This window comes from Sus scrofa, chromosome 16, assembly GCF_054392235.1.
Source record: "Sus scrofa isolate SSC_HxYL_T2T_F1_AM1 chromosome 16, Sscrofa_HxYL_maternal_Yorkshire_Landrace_v2.0, whole genome shotgun sequence".
Lineage (NCBI taxonomy): Eukaryota > Metazoa > Chordata > Mammalia > Artiodactyla > Suidae > Sus > Sus scrofa.
Window position 1 is genome coordinate 17122309 of NC_139398.1, and position 23856 is coordinate 17146164.

At 40.4% G+C, this 23856-nt stretch overlaps 1 protein-coding gene and 1 long non-coding RNA gene across 4 annotated transcripts in view; both read left to right on the forward strand.

Annotated features, from left to right (window-relative positions):
* FBXL7 (F-box and leucine rich repeat protein 7) overlaps positions 1–23856 on the forward strand; it is a 408940-nt gene that overhangs the window by 282014 nt on the left and 103070 nt on the right. The window lies entirely within an intron of this gene.
* Positions 1–23856, forward strand: part of LOC146395456 (uncharacterized) — a 47160-nt gene that overhangs the window by 6235 nt on the left and 17069 nt on the right. Inside the window, exon 2 of the long non-coding RNA XR_014830817.1 lies at positions 13090–13226. This is a non-coding gene — a long non-coding RNA (uncharacterized LOC146395456). The remainder of the gene's footprint in view (positions 1–13089; positions 13227–23856) is intronic.

Consider the following 23856-nt stretch of genomic DNA (forward strand, 5'->3'; position numbering starts at 1 on the left):
TCATAAGATTTGGCCCTGCTACCTCCTCCTCCCTGGACCAGCCTTCTTCCAGATTCTCAGGTCCGGGACTCTTCACCAGAAACATCCCTCTCTACTTTCCACCTAACAAGATCACCTCCTTAGCTCTTTGGCTTAAATGGTACTTCTTTAAAAAAAAAAGTGGCATCTCCCCAAATGTCCTATGGGACTTGGTGTCTTCCCTTTTTTTTTAGCAGCTGTCACAGTTTGGAACAATATTTTTAGTAATAACAATCATCTGTCTGAAGTCTCGGTCTCCACCAGCCCAGGAGCTTCTTGGAGACAAGAACTTGCCTAACACACTCAAGAAAATATCCCCAGCATCTAGGTGTATTTTAGGTCCTTTGATGTGACAGCTCTTCAGATATTTTCAGGCTGTTATCATGACCACTCCAAGGCTCCTTCCACCGGAGTAGACCATCTGTGTCCTTACATGAACTTCTTCTGTCCTTTAAGTCAACCTGGTGCCTCCCTCTGCCCCGTATCTCTTGAGCTTAAAGGTAAAGCATAACAGTGTGTTCAAGGCCATTGGCCACCACCCAGGCGGGTGTGAAGGCTGCTCATGCTCTGATTCCATCTCTAATGAGCTTTGGGATCACAACCTACCTTGTGCCCTGCTGTGGCCTCTACACACAAGAGTTGGATGTGCTCTCCCTACAGTGTGGGTCTTTTCTGTCCTCTGCGGACCCCAGCATCGTCCTGTGGCTCCAGCCTTTCCTCTTCACTTCAGCTGGAAGCCAGCTCCCTGGCTTACAAAGTAGCAGGCAGGATAGACCAGGCCTGCTATAGGAAGACCACAAGACGAGGCTGTGAATTGCTTCACTGTGCTGATGACTTGCCTCTGAACCTCCTAAAGGATAATACTCAGAAAAAACTAATGCTTGCTTGCGCATGTGACATGCCTGGGAGAATTCATGGGCCTTGAACCTGCCCCATTTTCAGCCCTCTAACAATGTTTGCTCCTATTTTTTTATGTTTTATTGAAGTACCGTTGATTTACGATGTTTTGATAATTTCTACTGTACAACAAAGTGATTCAATCATACACATACACACTTCCATTCTTTCTCAGATTCTTTTCCCATAGAGATCACCACAGAATAGAAGGTAGAGTATGATGACCTTTAACTAAAATGTCCAGATCGTTTCCACACTGATGCTAAGATACAATTCTCCCTGAACTCATGAAACTACTTTTTGAAATATCAGACTGATTTCAAAAGTTATTCCTATCACATTTCTTATGTTGAAGTCAATTCGTCTTTGCAGTAAGTTGAGATCACTGTGCATGATTTTTTAAAATCCAAGTCTGGCTAGCATCTTTTAAGCAGAACAAGCTCTTCCTCTGAGCATTGAGTTTGGAATCTGACTACCCAAAGCTCAATGCTGCTTCCTCTACTTTAGCTGTCTGACAATGAAACTTCAACTTTGAGATTAACTATAAAATTAGGAACTAATAATATCTACCGCAAAGGGGTGTGATGAGGTTTGATTGAGGTAACATGGCGAAGAGCTGAGCGTCATGGCTGGCCCATTCCTGGCATTAAATAAATGTTAGCTCTTAGTCCTGCATCCATTTGTTATTAAAAATCACTCACACCAAGATTTTCTTGAGTAAATCATTTTATCAGATGACCCCCAGCCTGGTCACTGCCCAAGTCATTAAGAGCTAAAGAAAATTTCCTGTTACGAAGATTCCTCTTTCCTTTTCCCTGTCATCATCAAATTATGACATGCTTTAAAAATCTCACAAATATGCTACATCCTTTTGATAACAACATAGTGTTTGAGAATCTCCAGTGCACCTGATGTTTTAGAACAGCCTTTCCTAAATGTAATCACTGGTTCCAGAAGGAATAACAAGCATCAGACACAGCCCTTAGAGAAAGAAAATCAGGAAATAGAGGCATGAACCCCATTTTCCAGACGTGATCCATGGACCGCAGATGTTAATGAGTTCTCTCTGGGAACGGTTCTGTGAAGACATCTGTTTGGAAGATTAGGTTAAGTAAAATTAAATGGGCTTATTTGAAGGCTCTGGAACTCTTAAAGTCCTTTTAGACATATGAAGTCCACGAAGTTCCAGTGTCCTTCTGGATGGGGTGGTCTGTGGACAGAGTGTGGCTCCTCTGGATTCCTTGCTAGTTCATAACTAGCCATGTGTGTGAGGTGCGTTACTACACCTATTGAGTCTCATTACCCACAACTCTAAAATGGGCATAAAACCTGCCTTGCACGTTTGTCATATGGGTGATTATGTTAAAATGTGGAGCACAGTGTCAGGCTCTTAATAGGCGCTCAGTAAACATGGTGGCTAAGCTAGTGCTATAACCTGGCACTGAGATTAAAAATAAACCTATGATTCAAGCTAACAAATTTAGTTTTGCGGTTCTTTGTTTCAAATATTATGTTGTCTTTATGCATTATCTTCTCTCCACAAACTTCTCTCCAATACTTGGTTCAGGTAATTCAAATTACCTGAACTATTTTATTATTAAAAAAAAAAAAAACCACCCAGAAGGAATGTGTGCCTAGTCATATAACTAAATAGTAAGTATTGCATATTTCAATAAAACCTAAAGCTTATTTCATGCTTCAGATGCCACCTAGGGTCCAGAAATGATGTGTGAATGTGGAACATTCAAACAAGCAAATGGAGAGATTTTACTAGAGAGACGTTCCCTAGGTTGAGGGCAGGGTTATACAGGACCCTGCAAATGATGGGTGGTACCCTGGGCTAGCTCCTAAGCCTGAGAGGACAGAAGCAGGAAAACCCCTGGGGTATTTGCCAGGAATGGGAAAGAACTGTAGCTGTGTCAGAAGGAGAAGCCTTTGTTTAGTAGTCAGACGACTGAGTGGGAAGGATGTCTGATGATAAAGGCTATGACCTCTGCTTTCTTTTGCCCTCTGTTTTTGCTGGGCTGCCCACTGGTCAATTCCAGTTAGGAGCTAAAGATCAAAGGAGGCTTGTTGTGTCTATTTAACCCCTAGAAGTCTGGCTCCTGCATACAGAAGAGGGTACAGAAGTTCCAGAGTGAATCTGGTGGAGCAAATACAGAACATGACTTCAGAGAATGTCCCATGAAAAATATCCAGTTAGTACCTACTTTGTAAGAACAACAGGTAATTTTGGTTAATACGTAAAGAATCATTTTACCATCTGGAGATTTATTACTAGCTAACCATTAGAGTATTGTAATAAATGACAAGATCCTACTTCATTTTATATATTCATAAATGTAGGAAGTACACCAGAGAAATGAAATTATAGTGCATATGCTGCTTAGCTGTCAGGCATTATGGTAAAGCAAACTATCCTTGACCCCACGAATAAATCATGCTTATCAAAAACAGGAGGGGAGGGGGAATGAGAGGAAGCAGTAGTTAGGACATTTTCATCCTAATTTTTCCTTTCAGTTTGATTTAGCATGTATCCAGTATGCACCAAGCTAGTCATGCACTGGTCAGTTATATCTCAGTAAAGACAAAACAAACAAACAAACAAAACAGAAAAAATTACTCCCTCACACACACAGTAAATAACATGAAGTCTACTGCTTAACTTTCAGATGTTCAACTTTCAGATGTTCTCTAGAGTGCAGTATGATCCAGAGGATGGACTGTAATGAAGTGAAATAGACCTTTCTGGGTTATCCATCAGCACTTGAAGTAGGATGGCTGGGTTGTGTAGTAGCTCTCTTTCAGTTTCCTGAGGAACTGAGATAATGGTTTCCATAGTGGCTGTACCAGTTACATTCACGTCAACATCCTCATCAACACTTGTTACCTCTCTCTCTCTCTTTTTTATTTTATTTATTTTTTTGATGACAGCCATTCTAACAGCCTTTCATGAAGTGAGGTGATTCTTCATTGTGGTTTTGATAATCACGTTTCCCTGATAATTTGTGGTGTTAAGCACCTTTTCGTATGCTTCTTGGCCATTTGTGTGTCTTCTCTGGAAAAATGTCCATTATTCTTATTCTTATTCTTATTCTTATTCTTATTCTTATTCTTATTATTGCTGTTGTTGAGTTGTATGGGTTCCTTGTATATTTGGATATTAACTTCTTATTGGATATGTGGCTTGCAGATGTTTTCTCCCATTCCATAGGTTGCCTTTTCGTTTAGTGCTTGTTTCCTTTGCTGTGCAGAGGCTTTTTTAGTTTGACATAGTCCCATGCATTTATTTTTGCTTTTGCTGCCTTTGCTTTTGGGGTCAAATCCAAGACATCATCGCCAAGATCAATGCCAAGGAACTTAACAGCTATGTTTTCTTCTAGGAATCTTCTGGCTTCAGGTCTTACATTCAAGGTTTAATTCATTTTGAGCTGACTATTGCATATGGTATAAGATAACAAATTCAGTGTCATACTTGTGTGAATATCCAGTTTCCCCAACACCATTTATTGAAGAATTTATCTTTTCTCCATTGAGTATTCTTTGTACCCTTGTCAAATATTAGTTGATCATATATGCAGAGGTTTAAGCTCCCTCATGTCTATGGCCACGAAAACCTCTCTTCACCCAGATGGATAAATTTAGCTGCCTTGTTCAAGTTTATTTGACATTTATCGAGGACAAGGGGATAAGCATTCTTGTTAAATCTGGAGCATAACACAAATGCTGTACCTATTGTCTGAAAACAGAATTGGGTGTAGAGAGTCCACTTGTACTCCAGAACGCCTTTCTATACATTTGCGACACTCAGACTGTTTCCAGAATATCTCAAATTACTCTGTAAATTATTTAATCCAACTACAGTGACATCTCCTGGCCAAAATGAGAGCTAACTGGTAAACATCCTCAGAGGTGATAGAAAATTACAAAAAAAAAAAAAAAAAAATCTGAAAGAAATAAACAAAAGATGCTTGCCAGATGTTTTGTTTTAATGCCATCAGCACTTTATAGGTTCACATTCTCATTACACCCGTGTTCAGCACAAGGAATAACAAACTTAAAAAGGTCAGAACTAATAATATCTCCCTTGACTAAAGATGGGTAAATAAAGCAAGAAAAAGTGCTTAAAAATTGGCAAGTTCTTGTGGGAAATATTGCCAGCACCCTATAAATGGGTAGTTAGGATTTTTGCTCACAGATTCCAGGGCCTTCCCTTATCTTTTGGTGTGAGTAGGATGACTGGCTTTGTAAATACTGTCTTTTTTTTTTTTTTTTTTTTTCTTAACAATTTTGAGATACAAGGCAAACCAGTGATCACACAATTGTGTACTGATTTTAGGCTCCTTTATTCCTGCTTTGCAACAGAAAAGCTATTGTTTGCAACCTAATAATATTTTAAGAGGGGAGGGGGAAAGAAACAAAGGTCTTTCCTCTGTAGATAGAAATTTGGCCAGATAGAGCAAGCAGGGTGCATTTCCTGTGGGAAATGTTTTCCAACCTTTTTTTTTTTAAGCTTCATTTCTTAGTATGATGCCTTAGCATGAATTGCTCCTGAAACTTTAAAAGTTTAAAAAACTTGAAACTTTAAAATTGAGACTGGTAGCTCACATCTCTGCCAGAGGAAGGCTTAAGTGTGATTCTGTGGCTCTTCATCATTCGTTACACCCCATGCCCAGTCTGGTTTGTGTTTGTGTGTTTTGTTTTTGTACAGCCTTCTCTTCCTCCAGGGACCCATCGAGAGCAGCTCTGGGACGGTGAATCTGTGGCTCTCACAATAGTAGATTAAAAAAAAAAACAAAAAACAAACCTCTGAGAAATGATGGGGGGGTTTGTGCAATAAAGAGGTAGTTACATTCACAGAACTAGAAAGACTTTCTTCTTCTATCATCATTTGACTAGTATCTTTTCTAAATATGTTATTGCTTACAGTTCAGAGGGATAGAATCAGTCAAAATATGATAAAGTTTTTCACACCAGGGTTTTAAATGTGTATCTTTTGGAAACCTAATGTAATTATCAAGATCTGATTCATTTTGCAAGCCTTAAACTGTATAGAATTCTAGTGAAGATATGCCTATGAGCCAGATATTACAGTTATCACCCTAGGACCTTTGCTGTGATGAAAATTTTAATATCCATGCCCATTAAGCATTGCCAATTTAAACAAAACATGCTTTCCTTAAGGACTCAGTCACAGATATTATCTGCAGACAAAAGGTGTGTTTGTTAAAACCAGCTCAGGGTTTTGCTTCATGAGTGTTTTGTTTTCTTCGAGAGACGAGTATGGATAGCTCCATGGATCTTTATTTTGGGAGCTAAGTGGAGAGGATGAGAGAATATAGTACTTCTTTTTAGGTTAGAAGGAAGCACAGATCTTCATGAATTTGCCTATTGAGAGATCCAAGCAGATGTGAGCATCTCACTGATTTCAAAGGCATGCTCATCAGATTGCTACCGTAAATGTAACACAGGAGGAGAAAAGGGAGCCACACTCTAAAACTGGAATAATAGCAGACCCCAAGCTATCAAGCTTTTTTATTCTCAAATGCTTTCGTGGTAACCTACCATCTACTTTTTCCGTTTATGACCTTACCAATATTTTTCCTAGGTAACTTATTCAAAGGGCGTATTCTCTTACTAAACCAGTATCCCATTTGACGTCAATCCATTGTATTGATCCATTTTATCTGTTGTAATTTTTCAGTGCGATTAATTCTCCATCCAATAAATTGCCTGAAGAATAACTTGTTAATTCATGAATAAATCTTGAAATGTAATAGGATTCTCAAAATCAACTCTGAAAATCTTTAAATGGTTTTCTGCCATAAAAACCATAATGTCTTATTAGATAAGGAAAGAGAAGATGGGGACTTTGCTGTGAATCACAATTTTGATAAGAGCACATTTTTCGATAAAAAGCCAGTGAGAAGGAGTTCTCTTCATGGCTCAGTGGTGATGAACCTGACTAGTATCCATGAGGACTCGGGTTTGATCCCTGGCTTTGCTCAGTGGGTTAAGGATCCAGTGTTGCCATGAGCTGTGGTGTAGATCACAAATTCAGCTCAGATCCTGCTTTGCTGTGGCTGTGGTGTAGGCTGGCTGGCTGCTACAGCTCTGATTTGAACCCTAGTCTGGGATCTTCCATATACCGTGAGTGTGGCCCTAAAAAGACAAAAAAAAAAAAAGCCAATGAGGAGGATCAGAAGGCGGGTTGAGTCCTCTCACTGTAGGGGTCAGCAAACTATGGCCCCCTAAAGGGGCCAAAGGCCAAATCCAGCCTCCCAGCTCCTTTTGTAATAAAATTTTATTAGAACATAGCCTTTGTTTTCTCATTATCTACAGCTGCTTTTGTGCTGTAAGGCAGAGTTGAGTAGTTACAACAAAGACTGTTTAGCATGCAAAGCCTAAAATATTGGTTGTCCATTTCTTTACAGAAAAAGTTTGACAACCTCTGCTCTACTAGCTTGTCTCTTTAGCATTTGCACCAATTCCTGGCCCAAATTGCCAAATCAAAACAAAGAGTCCTAAATATAGACATAGACAATTGCATGAGAAAAAAAGCATTAAAGCAGCTGGATTTTATACCCTGCTGTGACATCCACTTTGCATATGGCATCAAATGAAGGAAGCAGCCAGAGCTCTTAGTACCTTAGCAGTAAATATATTTTTCTTCCACTGGCAATATCCAGAATTCACTGGGATTCACTGTACCTTGCCTGTGAGGGTTATGGAATTCCCTCAGCTGTCTGAGATGCTATCAGATTGGCCAAATCAATGCCAAAATTACATAAGAGACAAAGTGACCAGAATGGATTTGAGACTATGCATAATGAAATCAGAAACTGCTCTGAGGTACTGCAGAATGCTTGTTTTACTCTCATTGACTTTTTCTTTTTATGCATAAATGAGAGAGTTGTAGAAGGAGCACAACTATCCTAATCAGCATGAAATAGTGCACGTGTTTGCTGATTTTTAAGAATTCAATTATTTGTAGGAATCTGCATTACAAAATGGATTTCAAAGAGAAATGCAGCACATCTAAGAGATCATCGTGGCTTTTCTTGAGATAGTAAGTTCAAAAGGGATTCAGATATACCCCCTAAATTAATCTCCTTGCTATGAAAACAAAGGTGAAACAGAAAATACAAGACTCGAATGACCAATATAAAAGGTCATCTATTCCCAAGCACTCTTAAGGGTGAAAGTGGCTTTAGTAATAATTAAGGTGGTTAACAGGTATAATGCAAGACTATCCCAAATGAACCTGATGTATCATCTCCCATGTAAACATAATCACTGTGCACCTGTTATTGCCAGTAGTTTGAAATCACTTGGCTTCAAGGCTGAGCTAATACATGGAGTGCACCATGTGAGAATTACAAGAAGGCAGTGCTTTCTGTGGCCAGCTAGAAGTAAGCTACCCTTCCTCTGGGTAGGGGTAGCCCTCCTCCATTAGGTGAGCTCCCTGAGACCCCCAGCTGAACCCCTGGCCACATATATGACAGGACACAACCTTAGATGACTATCCTGCTCAACACCAGAGAGTGATAATGGTAGTGAAAATAGGTTCATGGGGATGGATCTTGTTCAGTACTTGCAGCATTTCAGCCTTGATCTCAAGTCAATACAAGTTAAACTGTTACCTTTTTGGATAAATGGAGAGGACTCAATTTTAATTACAATGAACTAAGACAAATCTTAATAATAGCTCACAATTTAGATAAGACATGTGTGATGTCTGTGTTTTTAAAAATGTAACTTTAGGCTCCTGAGAGAAAGTGTGTGTTCTGAAACTTGAAGTCTTCTCAGTCATAGGAAATACTGGATTTTAGATTTACCCAGATCTTTTAAGGGACAAGTAATTTTGATTTTTCCACTTAATTTTCCAGATAATTGCTATGCATCCTCCCCATTTTTGCATTAACACAGCCCAGATGACAGAAACAAGGTAGCAAAGAAAATGGGAGGTTTGAGATGGAGGAATAAAAGAAGATGACCATCTTATTAAGAGTATTGGTGCCATTTCGCGTAATTCTTCTGACCACAAGCTGTACCACACCATTCGGTGTGCTATTGTTCTTCATGTTCCTGGCACACCCTAAGTGTATTATTTGGAAAGACTGATGACCAAACAAGTCTGCCTTGAAGCACACAGACATGCACAGGCTTGCCAAGACCCTTCACACTCTGCTGAGTGGAGACTCTCTCTCCTTTGCTCCAGGCTGACGGAGAAGCAAATAAAAACTACTTTGACACTTTATGTTTTTCTTTCTCGCCAGTCTCCCTTTATCTTTGGGTTAACTTAATTTCTTCCATTTATGAAGCTGAAATTTTCCCACATTGTTTTGAACTTCCTTCAGCTCTGACGAATGAACTTTTTTGTAATGAAGTATCATTTTGTGCAAAAGGGGAAAATAGGAAGTTCCTGTTGTGGCTCAGTGGAAACAAATCTGACTAGTAGCCATGAGGATGCAGGTTTGATCCCTGACCCCTCTCAGTAGGTTAAGGATCCGATGTTGCCATGAGCTGTGGTGTAGGTCACAGACTTGGCTCTGATCCTGCATTGCTGTGGCCATGGTGTAGGCTGGCAGCTGCAACTCTGTTTCGACCCCTAGCCAGGGAACTTCCATATGCTGCAGGTGTTGCCCTGGGGGAAAAAACAAAAAAGCAAAGAAAAAAAGGGGGAGAATGAGAACTTATATTAGCAAATGTAAAAGGAAGTCTTTAGGATTCACTAAAACTAGTAACAGAGGTGACATTGGGAGGAGCTTGGTGAACAGACAGGAGATGGAGTTGGAGGAAGATGTTTGATTGTGTTTCTTGACTTTTTTTTGACTTATTGCATATGTGAATTGATTATCTATTCAAAAAAGTTGTTAAAATATTTTTTAAAATTGAAACAAAAATGGAGTTCTTGTTGTGGCTTAGCGGGTTAAGGACCTGATGTTGTCTCTGTGAGGGTGTGGGTTTGATCCCTGGCCTCACTCAGTGAGTTAAAGATCCAGCGTTGCTGCAGGATGTGGCATAGGTTGCAGATGCGGCTAGGATCTGGTGTTGCCATGGCTGTGTCATAAGCTGTAGGTGCAGCTCAGATTCGACTCCTGGCCTGGGAACTTACATATGCTGCAGGTGTGGCCATAAAAACAAAAAAAAAGATCAAAACAAAAACAAAAGACAGCGGAAGCTTGAACTGATGATTCATTGACACTCTCACCCACAGGAGATTTTGAATGTCTATCAGAGAGTCACTCTTCTGAGAGAATGTGGTTGACATGGTCATATCAGAGCTCTAAATCAATTTTTGCCTCTAACTTTACCTGGTCAACCTTGAGGGAGATGAAATTTACTGTCTGCAAGTGACCGTTCTGACCTAGACTAAAAATTCAATGTACCTTTGTGGTACAACATGGTGTCTTGAGGCTGTCCCTTTGCTGGACTTTAATGCAGAAAAATCACATATTTTCCTATTTAGACAGTTGAGTGTCATTGGGCCTCGTGCATAAAATAAACACTGAGGGGTTGACACGTGCTCAGCACTGGACAGGCAGCTGAACACAAGAGTGAACAAGACCTTCACTCTGCGCAGGGGACCCAGTGTAACTGAGGAGACTAATCTAGTCTAAATACACAATGCCAGGATTTCCTGTTGTGACTCAGCAGTAGCAAACCCAACTAGTATCCATGAGGATGTGAGTTCGATCCCTGGCCTTGGTTAGTGGGTTGGGGATCCGGTGTTGCTGTGGGCTGTGGTGTAGGTCACAGACATGGCTCGGATCTGGTGTTGCTATGGTATATTCCTGCAGCTGCATCTTCAATTCGACCCCTATTCTGGGAACATCCATATGCCTCAGGTGCGGCCCTAAAAAATAAAAGAAAAAGAAAAATATACAATGCCAGTGCCCTGTCATGGGTGAAATACACAGTACAGGAGACAGCTAACTGTAGGGTTATGTGGGAGGACAGGAGAAGGAGCAACTATCCTTGCCTAAGGTGGACCAAGGAAGAAGTGTGCCAGCCTTATTCCCATTGGAACTGCAGTAAAAGATTGTTTAGGGTGCTTCCCTCTACCTTCTCGGGAAAAACGAAAAAGTCATAATGCTGTGTCTCAAAGGCTGGAGAAAAATGTTGGGGGCATCATTGTAGAATGCTGCCCAGATGAGCACCATGTCCTCAGAAGGCCCATCCTTTTCCCCCTGCGAAACACACTCCCTGGGAGTTTCATCGGTAGGTCATGAGCAAGTTGACCAACTCTAACCAAGGCCAAGTATCTCTTTCCATATATCACTCCCAGCAATTGAAATCACATAGTGTCCTAATGTTCTTTAGCTTGTTTCTTTGTTTTGTTTAATTACTATCCATTGTACAGCAGTCTTTGAGCAAGCTTCTTTTTGAGTCATTTAGGAAACTATGCATTTGAGAAAGGTTTTCACACCTGTTAGAATGACTGTCATCAAGATGATAAGAGATAACTGTTAGTGGGGAATGTGGAGAAAAGGAAACCCTTTTGTACTATTGGTGGGAATGGTACAGTCATCATGGCAAAACTATGGTAAAGCCAGCATGGAGGTTTATCAAGAAATTGAAAGAGAACTGCTCTGTACCCACTTCTGGGTATCTACCTAAAGAAAATGAAAACAGGATCTCAAAAGAGATTTCTGCACCATCATGTTTATTGTTCATGCACCATTATTCACAATAGTCAAGATATGGAAATAATCTAAGTGTCAGTGGATAAATAGGTGAGGAAGATGTGGTAAATAAATACAGCAGAATACGATTTAGCTATAAATAAAAGTAAATCCTACCATGTGCAACAACGTGGGTGGATCTTAAGGGTTATGCTTCAGACTGAGCAAATAAATCAGAAAAAGATGAATTCTGTATGATGTCACTTAAGTGTGAAGTTTTAAAAAACCAAAGTCTTAGAAACAGAGATTAAAATGGTGGTTACCAGGCTCTGGGAAGAGGAAAGGCTGTTGGTCAAAGAGTACAAACTTGCAGTTGCTGAATTGGTTCCGGGATCTAATGCACAGCATGGTAAGTGTAGTTAGTAATACTGTACCATATACTTGAACGTTGCTAAGAGAGTAGATCTTAAGTGCTCACATCACAAAAAACAGAGAGTAACCATGTGATGTGATGCCGATGTTAGCTAACACTGTGGTTGCTCATCACTGCCACATACCAGTGTATCAAATCAGCATGTTGTACACCTTAAACTTACACGATGTTGTATGTCGATTCTATCTCAACAAAGCTGGAAGGCAAAAACAAGAGAAAATTGATGTTTTTCACTGCAAAATGAGCATCATGAAAGCAGGTAACGATGGATAACAGAAATCCACACCTTGCTCTAATAGGCATCACACTCCAAGGCTTGTCTTGCTTCTCAGTTACATGATAAAGATAGAGCCACGCACCTTGCAGGTGCTGTTTTCATGAACTGGGAACGAAAGTCGGAAAATAGGAGTTTCCACTGTGGCTCAGCAGGTTAAGAATCCAACTGCATCGGGTTAGATAGCAGTGGGTTAAAGGATCCAGTGTTGCCCCAGCTGAATCCATAGGTCAGATTCACACACCGGCCTGGGAACCTCCATATGCCATGGGTCCCACACACACACAAAAAAGATAGAACATAATAAGTTTCTATTAAGTCAGTAACAGACCTGATAGGCTTAGAAAATTCATGAAGAAAACAGACCAACCCTCCAAAAAGTGAGTGGAAAAGGAGTTGTCACTAATAGTGATTGAAGTCCTTCAAGCCACGTACATGGTGTAAATTATTCCCATATTCCCGTTAATCTTCGCAACAAACTGAAGAGGCAGGTATTTCATCTTTATTTTGTAGATGAGAAAATAGCAACTCAATAAGGGGACAGATACAACCAATGAATAGTAGGTTCTGAAGGTAGTCAGGTGAGGCCATATCTAAACATAACCCGGTGTCTGTGGACCACTGTGTTTGATGGCATTCCGGGTGTAGTCATAGGACTCTATAAAGGTCCTAAGGCCAATCTCTTCTGCTGTCCCTGCATCCAAACCAGATAGTACATGAGGGTCAAATAGGCCTTATCTGAAGCTACACATAGAATCAACTGTTTTCTGGAAGGTATCAGTCAGAGTTCTCCAGAAAAACAGAAAAAATGGAGATCTGTTTACACACATAACAAATAGGGGTGTGTGTGTGTGTGTGTGTGTGTGTGTGTGTGTGTGTAAAGAGATTCGTTTTAAGGAATTGGCACACATGATTTTAAGGGTTGGCAAATCCAAAATTCATAGAGCAGGTTGGCAGCCTACAAACTCAGGCAGAAGTAGATGCTGCAGTTTAAAGGCAGAAATTCTTTTTTTCTGGGAAACCTCAATGTTTGCTTTTAAGACCTTCCAGTGTTTGGATGAAGCCCACCTACATTATCAAAGGTAACCTCCTTTGCTGAAAATCACTTTAACCACAGCTACAAAATAGCTTCATAGCAATACCTACATTAATTTGATTAAATAAGTGACTGATATAGTCAAGTCAAATTGACATACAGAACTAACCATCACAAAGAATCTGAGGAATGTGCCACTTGTTAGCATAAAGAATAGTAACTTAAAGGTTAAGGCCTTAGGACTAGTATACCTTTAAGGATTGCAGAGCAAGCCACATGTAGAGACAACTTTTAATGGAAAGTAGATTGTAAGTGGCATATAAGAAAGCATATGCATATGTCCAAAGCATATGTCCAAACAATGTAGCTTTCATTTTGACAAGAAAAGATAACACATATCCTTTCTAAAATATGTGTACAGACTTTTCTTCCCTCTAAGTTTTGCTTATCAACAGATGCAGAATCCTCCACTTGGGTATATAGTGATAAAAAAGCAAAACAGGATTTTGAAATTAGGCTTTCCTGGCATGAGAAATATTCATTGAGGGAAGAATGCAGAAAATTCAAAGTCCAAACAGTGAACATAATAACTTCATTCCATATTTGTGCAGGAGATTAGTTTGTCAGCAAATTACTAATACATTTCTAATACATTTGATGCTTTTGAAGCATTTGATGGACATTTGAAGACAGGTGTATTTATCTCCATTTTAGTCATGAAATTCAGAGATATATTGGGGACCTCAAGGTAACAAGGCTTAGTCTGATGAAGTATTCTTCGCCTCAACAGAAAAAGAGAGAGAGAGAGCCAAGGTAACATGTGATTTTTTTTTTTTCTTTTTAGGGCTGCACCCTTAGCATATGGATATTCCCAGGCTATGGGTCAAATCAGAGCTGCAGCTGCTGCCCTACACCACAGCCACAGCAACACAGGATCCTTAACCCACTGAGCAAGGCCAGGGATTGAACCTGACACCTCATGGTTCCTAGTCAGATTCATTTCCTCTGCTCCACGACAGGAAATCCTATAATAGAATTTTAAGAGTTGACTATTGTATTAGTTTGTTAGGCTACCATAGCAAAAGACCACAGAGTGGGTGACTTAACCAACAAGAATATATTTTCTGGAGTTCCCACTGTGGCTCAGTGGAAACAAATCTGATTAGGATCCATGAGAATGCAGGTTTAATCCCTGATCTTGCTCAGTGGGTTAAGGATCCGGCTTTGCCATGAGCTGTGGAATAGGTCACAGACGGGGCTTGGATCCCGCATTGTTGTGTCTATGGCTGTGGCTGTGGCTGTGGCTGTGGCAGTGACTGGCAGCTACAGTTCCAGTTGGACCCCCTAGCCTGAGAACCTCCATATGCTGTGGGGGCAGCCCTAAAAAGCAAAAAAAAAAAAAAAAAAAAAAAAAAAAGAAAAGAAAATGAATGCATTTTGTCACAGTTTTGGAGGCTGGAAGTCCAAGGTCAAGATGTCAACAGGGTTGATTCCTTCTGAAGCTTCTCTCTTGGCTTAAAGGATAATGACCTTCTCCTGTGTGGCTTCACATAGTCTTTTCTGCATGTGTCTGTGTCCTAATCACCTTTTCCTGTGGAGACACCAGTCATATTGTAGGGCACACCCAATACCGCACATTTCACTTAATTACATACATACATTTATTTATTTATCTATCTATTTATTTATTTATTTATTTATTTATTTATTTATTGTCTTTTTAGGACCGCACCTGTAGCATATGGAAGTTCTCAGGCTAGGGGTCAAATTGGAGCTGTAGCCACTGGCCTACACCACAGCCACAGCAGCATCAGATCCAAGCCTCGTCTGCAACCTATACCACAGCTCACAGCAATGCCGGATCCTTAACTCAGTGAGTCCAGGGATTGAACCTGCGTCCTCACGGATGCTAGTCAGATTTGTTTCCTCTGAGCCATGACAGGAATTCCTAATTGCCTCTTTAAAGACCCCATCTCCCAATGCAGTCACATTCTGAGGTGCTGGGGGTTAGGAATTTAGTGTATGATTTTGCAGATGGGGTCACAACTCAACTCACCACAATTATATGGCTGCTAGAATAGAGAAGTGTGTTTTCTGAATTCCATAGTATGACTTAACATCTGTAAGACATGTGGGGCAGGGGAGTCTTATCTCTTTTGGATCCTGAAACTTCACTCTTTCCCAGTAGGAATCTCTTTGAATTTGCTAACTATAAATACTCCACACTCTGAAGTTATAGTAAAATATTATATTAAATATAGTAGAGGATTATATTAAGATATAACTTTTTAATTTTATGGATTTTTAAATTTTTTTATGGAGTTAGCTTAAGATCTATCTAAGGGCCAAGTTTTCACTATGGATTCATACAATGATGTCTAATTGCAAAAGTCTTTGGGAAATAGTGTGGTCATAGCCATTGAGAAGTTTTATACACAGTCAAGGCCGGGCCCCCAAGGCCCTACTTGACCCTTAAGGTTACTTCAGATCAACCATAATCAGTTTCAGGAGAAAACAATCTATCCAGGAGGGAAAAAAATTATTAAGCCATAGGATTTTAAAAAGAAAGCTAAGTTCTTTATCATAACAGAAGTATTTGATGGAGTTTACTTAATCATTCAACCTCTGTGAATGATTAAAAATAGACATTGTGTCTTTTATTTATTTTAAGTTGGAAAATTATTTGCGTATTAAAGGAGATAGAAGACTCACCCTCCTTTTTCAGGCTCTGAGTAAAATAGGGAGAGAAAAGTGAAGACTGATTTTTGTCTTACAGCCTTTATGTTTATTTCTCAAGTTGACCTGCTTAAAATAAACAAAACAAAAACAAAACTCATAATTACAGAATCAAACTTTCCAAATGCCGTTCTTCAAGATCACCTGATCTGTCGTACATAGCAGAGCAGCTCCCTCACTGCCATCTATTCAGTCAGCCCTTGCCACAAGGGTTTGTAAAAAAAAAATTTAGGGGAGTTCCCGTCGTGGCGCAGTGGTTAACGAACCCGACTAGGAACCATGAGGTTGCGGGTTCGGTCCCTGCCCTTGCTCAGTGGGTTAACGATCCGGCATTGCCGTGAGCTGTGGTGTAGGTTGCAGACGCGGCTCGGATCCTGCGTTGCTGTGGCTCTGGCGTAGGCCGGTGGCTACAGCTCCGATTCGACCCCTAGCCTGGGAACCTCTATATGCCGTGGGAGCGGCCCAAGAAAATGGCAAAAAGACAAAAAAAAAAAAAAAATTTAAAAAGAAGACAAACAACAACAACAACAAAGATCATCTGATATAACTCTATAACCTATAAGTATAGTAACTAGACCCCCAAAAAATGCAAAATGAGTCAACTACAGATTGACTCATTTAACAAAAGTATTAAAAACTTAAAAATAATCCTGTTTAATTTGTCCCCATCATTCTGCCTTTTGCTTGTTTGTAGACTGCCTCAGCTAGTTGCTTTCATTCTCTAAAATGACATAGAGTCTGTCACTTAGATGGTCGTTTTTTCTTAGTCAAAGCGGAAAAAAAATGAACTTCCCAAACACTTGCACCCCATGTGTTGAATTGTGGATAAGTCATCCCAAAATTACCTTCCCATGTGTCCACTTAAATGAGTTTTTTTTTTTTTTTTTTTTTTTTTTTTTTATTTTCCCACTGTACAGCAAGGGGGTCAGGTTATCCTTACATGTATACATTACAATTATATTTTTCCCCCACCCTTTGTTCTATTGCAACATGAGTATCTAGACATAGTTCTCAATGCTATTCAGCAGGATCTCCTTGTAAATCTATTCTAAGTTGTGTCTGATAAGCCCAAGCTCCCGATCCCTCCCACTCCCTCCCCCTCCCATCAGGCAACCACATGTCTCTTCTCCAAGTCCATGATTTTCTTTTCTGAGGAGATGTTCATTTGTGCTGGATATTAGATTCCAGTTGTAAGTGATATCATAGGGTATTTGTCTTTGTCTTTCTGGCTCATTTCACTCAGGATGAGATTCTCTAGTTCCATCCATGTTGCTGCAAATGGCATTATGTCATTCTTTTTTATGGCTGAGTAGTATTCCATTGTGTATATATACCACCTCTTCCGAATCCAATCCTCTGTCGATGGACATTTGGGTTGTTTCCATGTCCTGGCTATTGTGAATAGTGCTGCAATGAACATGCGGGTGCATGTGTCTCTTTTAAGTAGAGCTTTGTCCGGATAGATGCCCAAGAGTGGGATTGCGGGGTCATATGGAAGTTCTATGTATAGATTTCTAAGGTATCTCCAAACTGTTCTCCATAGTGGCTGTACCAGTTTACATTCCCACCAACAGTGCAGGAGGGTTCCCTTTTCTAAATGAGTTTTGACAAAGATAAATACGAAAGCAAAAAGAACATCTCTGGCAGAGCTTGAAAAAAAATAGAGTAAATGACTTAAATTCATATTTTAAAACAGTTTGGAGATGAGGAAGTTAGCAACGGATGTGAAGTTGTTTAAAGATTTTGCACAGAGAAGTAATGTTGCCACAGCATCATGGATTCCTCTCCTACACTGGGGCTCATGTGCGAGGATGGGTGTTTTGATAATTATCAGGATGGGACATCAGGTATAAAATAGGACTTGCTCAACACCTTGCATACATGGTCACTCTATTCTTTAGGAAGATTAGCCCAGTACAAATCTATGGGTCAGACAGGACTAATCATGGATTGGTAAGTGTGTCTCACAGATACACCGGCTAAAGAGGGTAGGGTCTTACCTGTGTCCAGAAGCCGCTCTGCCCTGGGACAAGTGACAGAATCAGCCTAGAGCACAGTGGAAGGTGAGGGGGATGGTGGGCAGTGATTTGCTATGCAGCCTCCTCAGTCCACCTGTCTGGACCAAAGCTGCCCAATTGTCACATGTGTCCAGTATGAGAAACAAAAACTGATCATTCTGGCACATGGAGTTAGGTCACTCCTCCACCCTGCCTTTAGAGATTCCCCCATACACACACTTTAGCTGACAAATGACCCTAACTGTGCCAGGAAGGAGAGAGCCACGGAGAGGGAAGAACTACGTCCTGGAAGCCCCAAAGAGCTGGCTTGGAGAAGGAAGTGGCCCCACAGTCTGGAGAGGAAAAAGCAGCTACTGTAACCAGTGGGCAGAATTCAGCCCATCCTGAGGCAGTGTAGCAGAGTGCTTAAATGCAGTTTTCTGACAATCCTTGATATTCAGGATTCCTGATGAAGAGAGTTAAACTGCAAACTGGTTTTAAGCAAATTCCCCCTAATACAGGGACTTATTTTTGCCTCAAATCCCTGCTTTTCTTTAACATTTCTGGAAACGGTGTCATCAGTTGAGCTTCCAGATTCATAAGATCCTTTCCAGAAACAACTCCCACTTATTTCTTGTAATCACAAAATACGCAGATGTCTAACAGTAAGGAAGCACTTCAGGGCGGTATCTATGCCAGTGGTTGGAAGGAACCTCTGAGCCTGGCTGGGCAAATCCACATGGCACTCTCCACTCTGAGTTCACAGATCGTCCAGAGCTGGAAATTGTTGGGCTCCGCAGTCCGGTGAAAGCACAGACGATCTGTCAGCTTCGGGGGACTCTGACTCTTTGCTCCGTCGCCCTGTGACCACAGCCTAGGACTTGGCAGTTGAAACACAACAGCTGTTCCAGGTCTGTCAGCAGCAGGGAGCACATCTGTCTTGGAAATGACTCACACACTCTGGAGGACCAATAATTTTTTATTTTCCTCTTTCTCCAAATAAGCTGAAATATCTGTGTGGAAATGATCTAGCCCCTTGCCTGCTTCCTGTGGAGTCCACAATGGGCATTTTTCTTTCAATTTCCTTCTTCATCTTTCGCAGAGTCCTATCAAGTTCTTAAGCTCCCCCTCTAGGTCAAATGTTTCACTTACCAAGACTTTATATTTCAGAGGAATCAAATGAACTCTTGAATTTATTTAAAATATATTTCTGGTTGTAAAGCTTTCGGTATCCAGCCGTGTACTTCTGATGGTCAGTGATAGATTTTCCCAGAGCTCCCTCTTCAAGCTCAGCTTAGACTCACCCCTCTCCCATCTCAGTGGACACTGTGGGTGGGGCTGCCTCAGAGTCATACCTTCAGTACCTATTAGAGTGAGAGATGGCAAACTGGGTCCTGAGAATAATGATGGACATGGCATAGCCTTGGACCCTTCCTCTTCCCTAGTAAAACTGAACACATGAATAATAGCAACTTGATAAATTATGATATAAGAGATCTGTCCCAAGTGGCCAGTAACCAGTGGGGATGCTCTTCACCTGGGCTTCCTTTGTAAGGGGAAGCTTGGACACTCCACATAAGCAAGGATTTGAGTGATTTTACACCCTGCTTTTGCTAGTGCTTGCTTAGTTCCTGACGCACAGTAGGGATTCAAGGTATAGAATTAATGACAGCATAATTTTTTTAATTTTATTATGTGCACAAGTGTGTGTGTGCACACACACTCAAAACAAACACGCATGCAGTGGCTTGATGTGGGAATCACAATTTCTAGATCAAAAACTGAACTTGGGCTGCAGTAGTGAAAGCACCAAATCCTAATCACTAAACCACCCTTTTTTTTTTTTTTTTGTTATTTAGGGCCACACCCATGGCATATGAAAGTTCCCAGGCCAGGGGTAGAATTGGACCTGCAATTGCAGGCCTCCACCACAGCCACAGCAATTCGGATCCAAGCCAAGTCTTCGACCTACACGACAGCTCACCACAACGCTGGATCTTTAACCCATTTGGTGATCCTCATGGTTACTAGTTGGGTTTGTTACCATTGAGCCACAATGGGAACTCCCTGACATTACAATTTGTGAGCTTATGTAGGAGTATTTTGTGCTGCTAACCACTACTTTTCAAAATTCATGTGGGTACCTGTTAAAAAGCCTGCCTTCATTAACGATATTATTTTGCCCATCCTGGATCTCTGAAGACAGCTGGCTATTATTTTCACCCAATAAACTATCCAAACCTCAGCCATTTTCTTGGAGTGGAACTCACAGAAGGAACCTCTACCTTAGTATTAAACCACCATTGTGGGTTTAACTGTGAAGAAATGTTTTCTTGCTAGTGGGCAGCAAATAATCATCATCATGTGAAGCTGCTATACGTAACAATAATGTGTCAGTGTGCCTGTATCACAAACATCTGTATAATTGCATATTCCAAAGCAGACAATGTATGCATATTTGAGGGATGGTTTATGCAGATGGTTACTTGAATGTTGAACTTCAGTACTGCCTGTGGGAAATCTTCACCCCCACAGAGCTTCGGGGTTACCATGAAAGGAACTGTCCCCCCACCGCATCCCACCCCCGCCCCCACCACTTACTTTGCCAGGCCGTCATCATGGTGTCTAAGAGCTTGGGATCCAGGGCTTTCTGCTGTGGCACAGTGGGTTAAGAATCTAACTGCAGCGGCTTAGGTCTCTGTGGAGACAAGGGTTTGATCCCTGGCCAGATGAAGTGGGCTTAAAGGATCTGAAATTTCCACAGCTGCTGTGTAGGTCCCAGAACTTCCAAATGTGGCCATAAAATTTTTTTAAAATTTAAAAATTAAAAAAAAAAAACCTGGAAATAAAAAGAGCTTGGGATCTGGATTGGAATCCTAATTGGTAACCCTCCTTGAAACTTACTTCATCCCCCCCCAAAAAAAAGTGGCCACTAATAGAATCGACTTCAAAGAGAGTTACTGTTATGGCTCAGCATAAATGAATCTGACTAGCATGCATGAAGATGCAGGTTCTATCCCTGGCCTTCCTCAGTGGGTTAAGGATCCAATGTTGCCATGAAGTGTGATGTAGGTCACAGACACGGCTCAGATCCCTCATTGCTATGGCTGTGGCGTAGGCCAGCAGCTACTGCTCCAATCAACCTCTAGCCTGCCTGGGAACCTTCATAGGGCTGTTAGGGTAGATTAAATTTGATAGAGTACATAAAGATTTTAGCACAGGGCCTAATACAGAGTCAATGCTGAATAATTATTAGCCATTAATATTATTATCTCTAGGGAGTTCCCTTTGTAGCTCAGCAGAAAACTACCCAACTAGAATCCATGAGGATGTGGGTTCAATCCCTGGTCCCACGTAGTGAGTTAAGGATCTGGAATTGCTGTGAGCTGTGGTGTAAGTTGCAGACATGGCTTGGGTCCCAAATTGCTGTGGCTGTGGCTGTGTCTGGCAGCTGTGGCTCTGATTTGACCCTTAGCCTGGGAACTTCCATATGCCACAGGTATGGCCCTAAAACAGCAAAAAGGAAAGAAAGAAATTATTATCTCTAGCGTCTCAAAGAGAAAATAATATTAAAATAATCATTTACACATATAAATGCTTGATACTCTGAGAAAGATCAAATCATTTAAAGCAAAAGAAATAGCTTTAAACTTTTTGAAAGACAAGCAATAGCTAGACTCTAACAATAGAGGAAAGGAACTAGGATTATTCAGTTCATCAGTGCAAAGATCTGAGACAGGAAACTGAAATGGAAGGCAAAAGAGGAAAAAAGATGACTTGAAAAAGCTTTCATTTTGCATAAACTAAATCATGTTGATGAGTCCACTTGAAACACAGTATCTGAGTGTTACCATCTTTTGTCAGCCAAAATTGCAAACCCTGACTTTGTTGCAACCCAAACTACTTTGTTGCCCAGTTTAGCAAATAGCACTCTAATCTATTTTGGTACATATATAGTCTATTTAATACATATCAGTAAAGAAATCAGATGGTAAAGAGCCATAGTTTTCATTTTATGCAAAAATAATAGGGGGAAATGTTTTATATTGAAATGAATTCAAAACAATGTTTTCTAGATCTCTCTCATCACAAGTAATACTAAGAAGGTGCATAAATGTATATTGTTGAATAGTAATTATCCATAAAGCTTATTTAGTATTAAAAAGAATAAAACATGAAACATTAATGTGAGTTCTATGTTTTATTTTCATCATTATTTGCTCTGCCTTGGATTTGTTTAGTGACAGCTGTAATGTTGTGGTTCAGCTGCCACTACATTTTTCTCTTATATCACTTATCAAAACTGAAATGAAATAATAAATTGTATCAATATTTGTTTAATACTTCTTCCTCTCCTCCCAGCTCTGAAGTCCATGAGGCACATGTGCGTGGCTTTTTCCATATGTCCTCTATGTAGCACAGTTCTTAGTAAGTGGTAGGCATTTTAACAGGTGAAGCAAATGATCAAACAAGATGTAGACATGAAAATGTTACATTTGTATTTTTACCCTTTCCATCTTTCCTAACAAAAGAAAACAGAAAAGTTGATCCTTGGACAAAATTCAAAGAATTTGCAGAAGGACCTCTAAATTTGCAACTCACAGTCATACAAGAAACTATGATCTTCATAATGATTAACTAAACTATGAGTAGTAGTTGCTCATATGGAGGGATGCAAATGTCAGAGGGGTCATGGGCTTTGTACCCTCCACGGCGCACTAATTATAGGGACAGTTTTACTCTAAGATAGTGTTTCCTTCCAATAAGTCTTTAAGTTGTGTGCCTTGGTTTGCTCTGGTTGCTATAAAACATACCAAAAACTCAGTAACTTAAATAACAGAAATTTATTTTCTCACAGTTTGGGAGGCTGGAAGTGCAAAATGAAGGTGTCAGCAGAGTTGGTGTTACAGAGGCATCTCTCCTTGGCTTGCAGATTCCTCTTTCTCCTGGCTTCACAATGGTTTTCTCTCCTTGTGTCCTAATCTCTTCTTCTTAGAAGGACACGAGTCAGATTGGATTAGAGCCCATACTAACTGAATCACCTCTTTAAATGCTCTAAGTCTGATCACATTGTGAGGAACTGTACTGTAATGAGGTTTAGGGCTTCAACATAGGAATTTTCAGGGGCACATGGTTCAGTCCCCAGCAGCATGGTCATGAAAATATTCAATGACAAGATTGATTTGAGTGATACTTGTTCAGACCAGATTCAACAGATCCCTTTAGTATGTTGCCATGCACAAGGAATCCCCAAGAGAAAACTATAGGATGCTGGTTTTGCCAAAGGGAGGAAAAAACAAACAAACAAACAAACAAAAAACAACCAAAACTCCTTACAACCCCAGTAACACACACCTTGGACTCTCCAGCCCTTCTGGTTGAACACCCCCTTGACAAATCACAGGGGTGGCCCAGGACTGTGTTGACAGCCCTACATTTGATTGGTGCTCTTACCATGGCTGTTGATCTGTGATGAATCCAGTCTCACCTGAGCAGTTGTTTCCAACTCTGGACCATCTCTGAAATACATTATGAATGGGACATGGACCTTTTCTTTATATATCTCATCATTCTTTACTAAATTATGAAAAAAATAAAAATCATTTAAATAAGTAACTAAATAAATTATGGCTTTTTCTTTTGCATGCCAGCAACCAGTCTCTACCCATTTTTTCCATCTACTTCCTCACCCCAGGTAGAGGTACTGTTGAAATTTTTCTCTATAACGGTTGGCATTGGATAACACTTGTGCAGCTAATTATTTCGTTGTTTGAAATGAGTAAAGAAAAGATGCAGATGAAATGCCTCTGAGAAGGAAGAAAACAAAAGTTTACAAC